At 48.5% G+C, this 7,500-nt stretch overlaps 1 protein-coding gene across 2 annotated transcripts in view; it reads left to right on the forward strand.

Annotated features, from left to right (window-relative positions):
- ror1 (receptor tyrosine kinase-like orphan receptor 1) overlaps window positions 1-7,500 on the forward strand; it is a 113,870-nt gene that overhangs the window by 83,457 nt on the left and 22,913 nt on the right. The gene's annotated exons all lie outside the window — the stretch shown is intronic.

The following is a 7,500-nucleotide window of genomic DNA, read 5'->3' on the forward strand; positions in this document are numbered from 1 at the left end:
TCTCAATGTGACTACATTAATTCTTGAATCGTTATAAGTATTCTACGCTGCTGCTCCTGCCCAAACCATCGCAGCTCACACGGTTCACGTTTGAATCCGCACTGTGGCGCAGTTGGAATGTGGACCGCGCCGACCGTCGGGCAAAAGCAGATGTCCACGTCTGTGACGCACCGTGTGCAGCCCGTAACTCGCAGTGCAGGTGAAATTGGCTTAACTTACTTTCAGCCAGCTCTAATTTGCAAAGACAGGACTGGACTCAAAAAGAGGCCAGCATATTCAAAACCTGTGACGTTCATTCAATTTCAGGGCAATAAGGAAGTTATTAGAGCTGAAGGCGAATGTTCCCTGTGTCCTCGGCGGTTGAGTCGATTAACGGAAGCCTACCTAGAATCCCGCGGCCTAAAATGAGCAGCAGCGCAGAACAATGACCCACATCTGTGTGTGTGTGTGTGTGTGTGTGTGTGTGTGTGTGTGTGTGTGTGTGTGGTTGTTGTTATGTAATGTTTTATAGTCTCCAAATTAGCAGTCTGAGTGCAGAGCAAAACCAACCCGAGCATTGAACATGCACATCAAATTAAAGGCGGCTCTCGACACAAAAAAAAAAGTCATATTCCACTGAAACATTTCCAGTTCTGCCCGAATCAAAATCCAAGTATCGAGCCTGGGCGAGGTTCCTCCGCTTGGCTTTGACGTCCCCCCCAGTGTTATGGGATGAAACTCCACGAACTTTCTCAGCTCGTCTGATTCCTCGCAGGATCAAAGGAGTGGAGCTTGCCGGGGCTTTTCCCCGGTGACATGGCGGCGGGGCTGGCCGCCATGTTCCGCGCGGCGCTCCGTGAATCAGAACTGCTGGCACGGAGCGGACACCAGACACGTACTCAATCCACCCGCACGCGGGGACGCGTGCACGGGCTCGTACGTGCGCTTCCCCTTCTCAAACATCTGGTTTCTGCCGTTGCTTTGTTTACGTGTTGTTGTTGTTTTTGTGTCGTCTTTTCCCCGTTTCCGTTAAATTGCAGCTCGTTTCAAAGACGAGTTAAACGAGTGAAAAAAAAAATGTAAATCTATATTGACGATATTGCAGCAAATTGGACAGCGGATGGTTCAGTGTTAAGCTCTCAAAGTCTGAATTGTATATAGAGCTGCATCGATTAATTTGTTGATTATTTTCTCGGTTAATCGATAAGTTGTTTGGTCCATAAAATGGTGAAAAATGTCGATATTTAGTTTACTGCCATAGAGGTGCAAAGAAACATTTTTTTATATTATATAATATTCACATTTAAGAAGCTGATATCAGATAATTTTGACTTTTTTCCATGAAAACTACTTGAACTGATGAATCGATTATCAAAATAGTTGGCGATTCATTTAGTGAACGATCACTAATTTATTAATCGATTAACTGATGCAGCTCTAATTGTATAAACATGCACAAGTCAAATTTTTTGTATATTTATCCTCTATATTGTCATCTATATATTTGCAGGAATGAAAAAAAGACCTTGATGAGATAATATTTTGAGTTTTTTTTTTTTATTGGAGTAAGTATCTTGAAAATCATGATGATGATATTCAAAAATAAGCCAAAATGCCGTTATGTTACACGGTGAAAGTTCAAATGAAATGAACTGTGTTATTTTTGCTGCATGCCGACCTGCAAAGGGAAAGTGTTGCAGCAGAGCGAAGACCGGCGTGCGATCTTGGGCCTCATTGCGGTCATTACAGACTTCATTTAAATGGACAGGGGCCTCCTTTGACGGCGGCGGCGGCGGCGGGCAGGTCGTCACTGCTGCTCGTCATTAGTGTCACGGCCGACTTATTAGCCGTAAATTCAGTGTGGCAAACGTCAAGAAGACGAGGTCGACTAATGATGACACCCGATGACCTCCGTCCGCTAACCTCATAGTGCGGCGGCTCAGACGTCAAAGGCTTCTGCTGCTTCTGCTTTCTCAACGTTTTCGGGAAGAGACATCTGGTGCAGAAACTCCTGAAACGCCTTCGTTTTGTACTCCGCTACGGATTTTTTTTTTCTCCTCTACCTCTTTCTAGTAAGCACAGTGACTTCCGTTTTCTCGGGATACATCGGGCCACGGATATTACTCACAGATTAGGGGGGGGGGAAACATTTCTCGCCACCCACCTTGTTGAACATGAACATAACACGAACTCCGTATCCTCTGTTTGTCTTTGCTCCGGTCTGTGATTTCCATCCCCTCCACGTTGGCCCTAAGTATACACTCTGCGGTGTGCGGGACACTACAGTATGCGTGTGTTCGCATGCTCCGGGTTGGGCTTTTTGAGAGCGGCCACAGGCAAACTCAAAAAGTCGACATCCCTCCGAGGTTTTCCACTCGGACCCGGGCGGCCCGTGTGCGATATAGCAGAGCAGCGGAGTGCAGCAGCGGATCCGGGACACGTGTGAGCAGACGGACAGAGAGATGGTGCAAAGTAGGAAGCATGAACTGTCTCCTTTGGGCGCAGACAGCGTTCGATTTTCGCGGCTTTCAAGTCATTGAGGACCAGCTTGTAAATGGAGTCTCCGAACGACTGATGATGGCTGGCCGTCAAAAATGAAACACGTCGACAGCTCGGGTGCACGTTGGCGAAATTATAAAAAGTGAAAACTTCATCAAAAGTCCAGACATAAGAAAGATATGGTGCAGCTCACCCCAAAACAGCCCAGTGCTCCGCCTCCGCATTCTCCTCCCTCCGTCGCCGCCGTCCCTCCGCCCTCACTCCCCCTCTTTGGAGATGTTTTCAAAGAGCCAGAACAAACACAGGGTGAGGGGGGGAAAAAGCGACGCCTGCCAAAATTAGACCCCCAACTTTCTCCAACTCTCTCTCTCTCCCTCCCTCTCTCTCTGTGCGCTGCCACACTTCCTTCACTTGCAGGGGGGGGGGGGGGGGGGAGGCAAGATGGGAGTGAAAGAAAAACAGTGTTAGTGGAGTGGGAGGAGGATGGTACCATTAACACTGTGGGTTGCGTGTTGTTCTTTGATGCCCGGGGTCCGCGGGGTCGGCCGCGTTCGGGTGCGATTAGCCGTGCGAGCCGACGGGAGGTTCAGCTGTGAGCTCAGATCAGAGGCAGTTAATAACTCCTAAACCTCCTAAGTGAGGCCTTCGTGCACACTGTCTACACTCTGACGGAGCGGGCGCAAAGAAGTGTCTTTTAATGCAGCCGCACGCTCTCCCTCTTCCATCACGTTCATCAGTTCAATCGTTTAGACGGGGTGGGTGTTGAAACTGAACGGTCGACCGCTCTTATTCTGTCTTCCTTTTTGTAGCTTAGAGCAAGTTGATCACAGGAAAAACGACTGAAAAACGTCGCGAAACCAAAGACACACTATCCGGGATGAATTAGAGAGGATGAGAGAGCGACATGAAAAGCGACAGTTTAAGGGACATTTACATGGTGAATCGATAGTTTATAGAGAAACGTGCAATTTCCTCTCGTCTGTCTGCGGCGCAGGAGGTGCAGCCGGTCGCCCGCTGACCAGAAGGTCGGCGGTTGGATCCCCTGGGCCCTAAAAATTGCCCCGCTGTGCCGTCAGTGGGTGATGGACAAGCGCGTCATACAGGAGCCGTTGTGTAAATGTGTGAATGTGACTTTTTGTGCATGTGAGCGCCATGAACGGTCGTGAAGACCAGAAAGATAAATGCAGTCCATTTACCACTGTTGCCATCCCCCCCTCCCTTAACTGAGAAGCAGGCAGCCTTTGTTGATTCTGAAAAACCCCACATTATGCTGCCTGATCCAGCGTCACCAACATCATAACACTGACTGATACAATGATTAACAGATAGAACTAGAAGATGTGCTCAGTAGAGCACAGGCCTCTGCCAAGAAAGGTGTTCTGTCCACGTCAGTGCACTGACACTGTGTGCAGGGGAACAACCCTGGGGTCACAGAGTTATGAACATCAACATAGTGGATTGTTGGCAGATGTTGGTGGAGACCAAAAACTGAGCTAAAAGCCAACGACTGTCAGGATTCCATTCACCCAGGAGCCAGAAAATGACTCCAAAAGCTAACGGTGGTCGGCGTCTGTTGGATGTGTAAAGGAGCAACATCCGCCCGAAGGTATTTCCGTTGCTCCATGCGTTCAGTTGTTGCTGGTTTTTAACGTCTTCTTCTTTTTTTAGAAAATTCTTGTGTGATTTGTGAAAAAGCAGCCGCTTTTACAAATCTTAAAAACGTGTTTAATCTGACAGCGGCGATAAAGAGACTTTATGCAGCATGGCCGCTGATCCCGGAGTTTCTGTCTGTGTTTATAATAGAGGGGTTTTCTCCCTGTTTGAAAAGATTAATACCACTACACCCTGGCTGTCAAGGCTGTTTAAATTTCTCAGAACTTTCCCCACCACTTTTCTTTCAGCACGGGTAAAAAAAAAAAAAGAAAAGAAAGAAAAGCAATTACAAAAATAGCTGGTGTTTTTTCTTTTTCCTTTTCCCCTCCACCGTGCCTCTCCGCTACCGGAGAATAAAGGAGAGACGTGTTTAACCAAGAACAGATTCTCTCTGGCCTTGGTTTTCTTCTTCTGTCTTCTTTTTTGTCTATGTCAATTGAAACCGCTTTTGACAGCGGAGCCTACAATCACACATGCCCGAAAGTGCTGGTTTGTCGATGATTAAATGCGTATGTGCCGTACATGTTCACGTGGATGTGTAGAGCTTCATCTAGGCGATACAGTGAGACCTGCATTTACCTTATCCACGTTTTTAATATGAAGTTGACAGTTGGGATCTTGTCTGGCAGTAAATTGACGACGTCCGTGTCTGTGTGCGGCACTGGCACTGACTGGCAATTCCAATTGTACAGTCAAAGCATCAGACAATTAAAAAATTCAAAGAGTAATTCAACGCTGTGTGGAAAAGGACCACCCATAAAAGAGCGGGGGGGGGGGCTGATTGACAAATTGGCTACAGGAAGTAGCTTCCAAAAATGTGTAATGACTCGGATTCTCAGATTCGCTCAAAGTTATTAGGGGCTCAAACATGCGTGTACTGTAATCATAAAAAGACTGATTGATACCCTCAAACCCCTCCCACAGCAGCTGCTGTGAAAGCCTTGTACTTAACAATGTCCGTGTAATCAGCATGATTTATGAAGACGGCAGGTAATTACAATAACCAGCAGGGACGGACCCTTTTTTTGTTGTATTCTGCACAACGGGCGTTTTTTTTTAGATACGATCAACGAGGCAATCCAGAAACCCTCACTAATTGACTGACGACATGTCACGGCATTTGTTTAAACATTTATCTATTTTTGTTGGATAATCTTTTTTGCTCTGAGCTGTATCCTGCATCGTCTCGCCCGAGATGTACACCGACGAGCTGACGTTGGCATCCACAGCGCACGCCTCATCGCTCGCGTGGCAAAAGATACAAGTCGCTGCAAAGAGAACGCACAGGCGCATCTCACTGCCGCTCCCTGATGTGATGATTGTATCAGCGATTGACAGATTTATTCACGTCTTATTGGCCTTTTCCCCTCTTCATATTAATTACAGCCTCCCTGCAGTCGCCTTTGTGGTGGCTTAATTGTTTTTCGTGCTGTATAATTCGCCCTCTCTGAACCACCCGGCTTGTGCACGCAAAAATCCGGAGAATTATCCACGCACAAAGGGTTGCATGCAGCTCACTGAATCCACAGGAATACACAGTTATGGTTATGGTATTCCCTCCTGTGATTCCCGCAAAAATATCGGACATTATGGAAAAGACCCTTTTCGTTTCTTGCAAGAGGCGAGATGAGAAAATCGTAGAGCAGTAAATATACACCTACAGTCAGCAGCCAGTTAGCCTAGGGACCAGTCCGCCTGTTTCCGACGGTAACAAACTGCCTACCAGCACCAACCACAAGACCATGGATTTCCTGCTTCCTGGGTTGTTTGGTTTTTTTTTCGGGGTTCGGCGCTGCGGCCGTAAAGTCCGATCCATGAGAGGCGGTCTCGGCCGCAGATGCGACATCTGTAGGCAGACCCCAGCGCTGCTGGTGATGTCCTGTAGTTGCTGTAGTTTTTTTTAACACTGTCCGGGCATAATGTTGTAATGCGTGAGCCGTTTCCCGACTTGCTGGCGGCAGCTTTTGTAGTCAACATCGACTGCTTTCAGACGCGCGCTGACCGAAGACTCGCCGACAACATGTTGCTCGACAGACGGCACATTCAGTGCCGGTGTGTCTGTTCCTTTTTGCAGCGTCTGAGATGCACAGACGTACAGTACGAGCCACACATGCAGGTTTGAACGCAGGGCTGCTGTTGAAAAAAAAACAAAAAACCCCAGCCTCTTTTCTCCTCTCACCACCCGGCCGCCTGCAGCGTTCGAGCTGTTTTTGGTCACAATAGCCTCTCAACCCTCGACTCTCTGTGTGTGTGTGTGTGTGTGTGTGTGTGTGTGTGTGTGTGTGTGTGTGTGCGTGTGTGTGCGTGCGTGCGTGCGTGCGTGCGTGCGTGCGCGTGTGTGGAGAAACTTTCGGATTTCGGTTTCACGTCTCCCTCACCTCAGTGCCAGTGTCAACAGCCGCTGTGGTTGTCAGATGCCGGCCAGGATTGATGATGATTTCTCTTCCGCACCACAAGCGTCGCACCCATTCACTGAGGGGATGACAGGCCCACTCAATTTTTGGATGCACCGCTCCTCTGCCGCATACTGATCCACTTCCACATCCGACTAACGTTGAGTTGGGGGGCCGGGGCGGGGGAGTTCTGCTAAACTTATTTTTTCGATTTTTTGTATCCTTCTAAAAAAAAGATCTTTTTCTGACGCTGGAACTCAGTCAGACTGTTCGGACCTGCCAACAACAGCCTCTACACCAGTGGGGTTTTTTTCTCAACCCACACTTTAACCAAGAGTGAGAGCGATGGCTGTTGCAATATCCCCAAATTACTAAGTGGCCCCGTTAACTTCCATACAAGGAAAATGGATTCAACTTTCTTGGCAAAGGGAAGAATTAGGGTATTCTGTCCATGTTTGCATTAATATTTGGACGAGGTTTCAGTCCTTAAAACGTGTATGTGCACTACCAGTGTGTGCATGTAGTTAAACCAATACACAAGGAAAAACAAAGACGGGCCCACTGAGACTTTTTTTTTCACCTCTGTCCTCTGCTCTGCACGTCCGGAGTAGACTCCCCCCCCCCCCCCCCCCCCCCCCCCCCCCCCCCCCCCCCCCCCCCGCGCGCGCGCGCCCCCGCCCCTTCTGTCTCACAAGGATTTTACCAACATGCAGTCGCATCGATGTGCACACTGGCACTCCTGTGAAACAGAGAGTCAAAGAACTGCGCACACAGTAACTCTCACAAGCCCGGTGTCGCGCACGTGTTTGGTTTGAGTCCTCGGTGGGGGCTTAATTGCCGCCTTGTTGTGGATTCTTTTTAGCGCGGCGCTGATTGATTGGGGATCGGGGCCCTAATATGGCTCATCGGGGACGGGCCCTTTGACATGGCCTGGTCCCAGGGCACCGGCGATGTTTGAAACCAGAGATCCCTCTGC

This window comes from Scophthalmus maximus, chromosome 13 (genome assembly GCF_022379125.1).
Source record: "Scophthalmus maximus strain ysfricsl-2021 chromosome 13, ASM2237912v1, whole genome shotgun sequence".
Lineage (NCBI taxonomy): Eukaryota > Metazoa > Chordata > Actinopteri > Pleuronectiformes > Scophthalmidae > Scophthalmus > Scophthalmus maximus.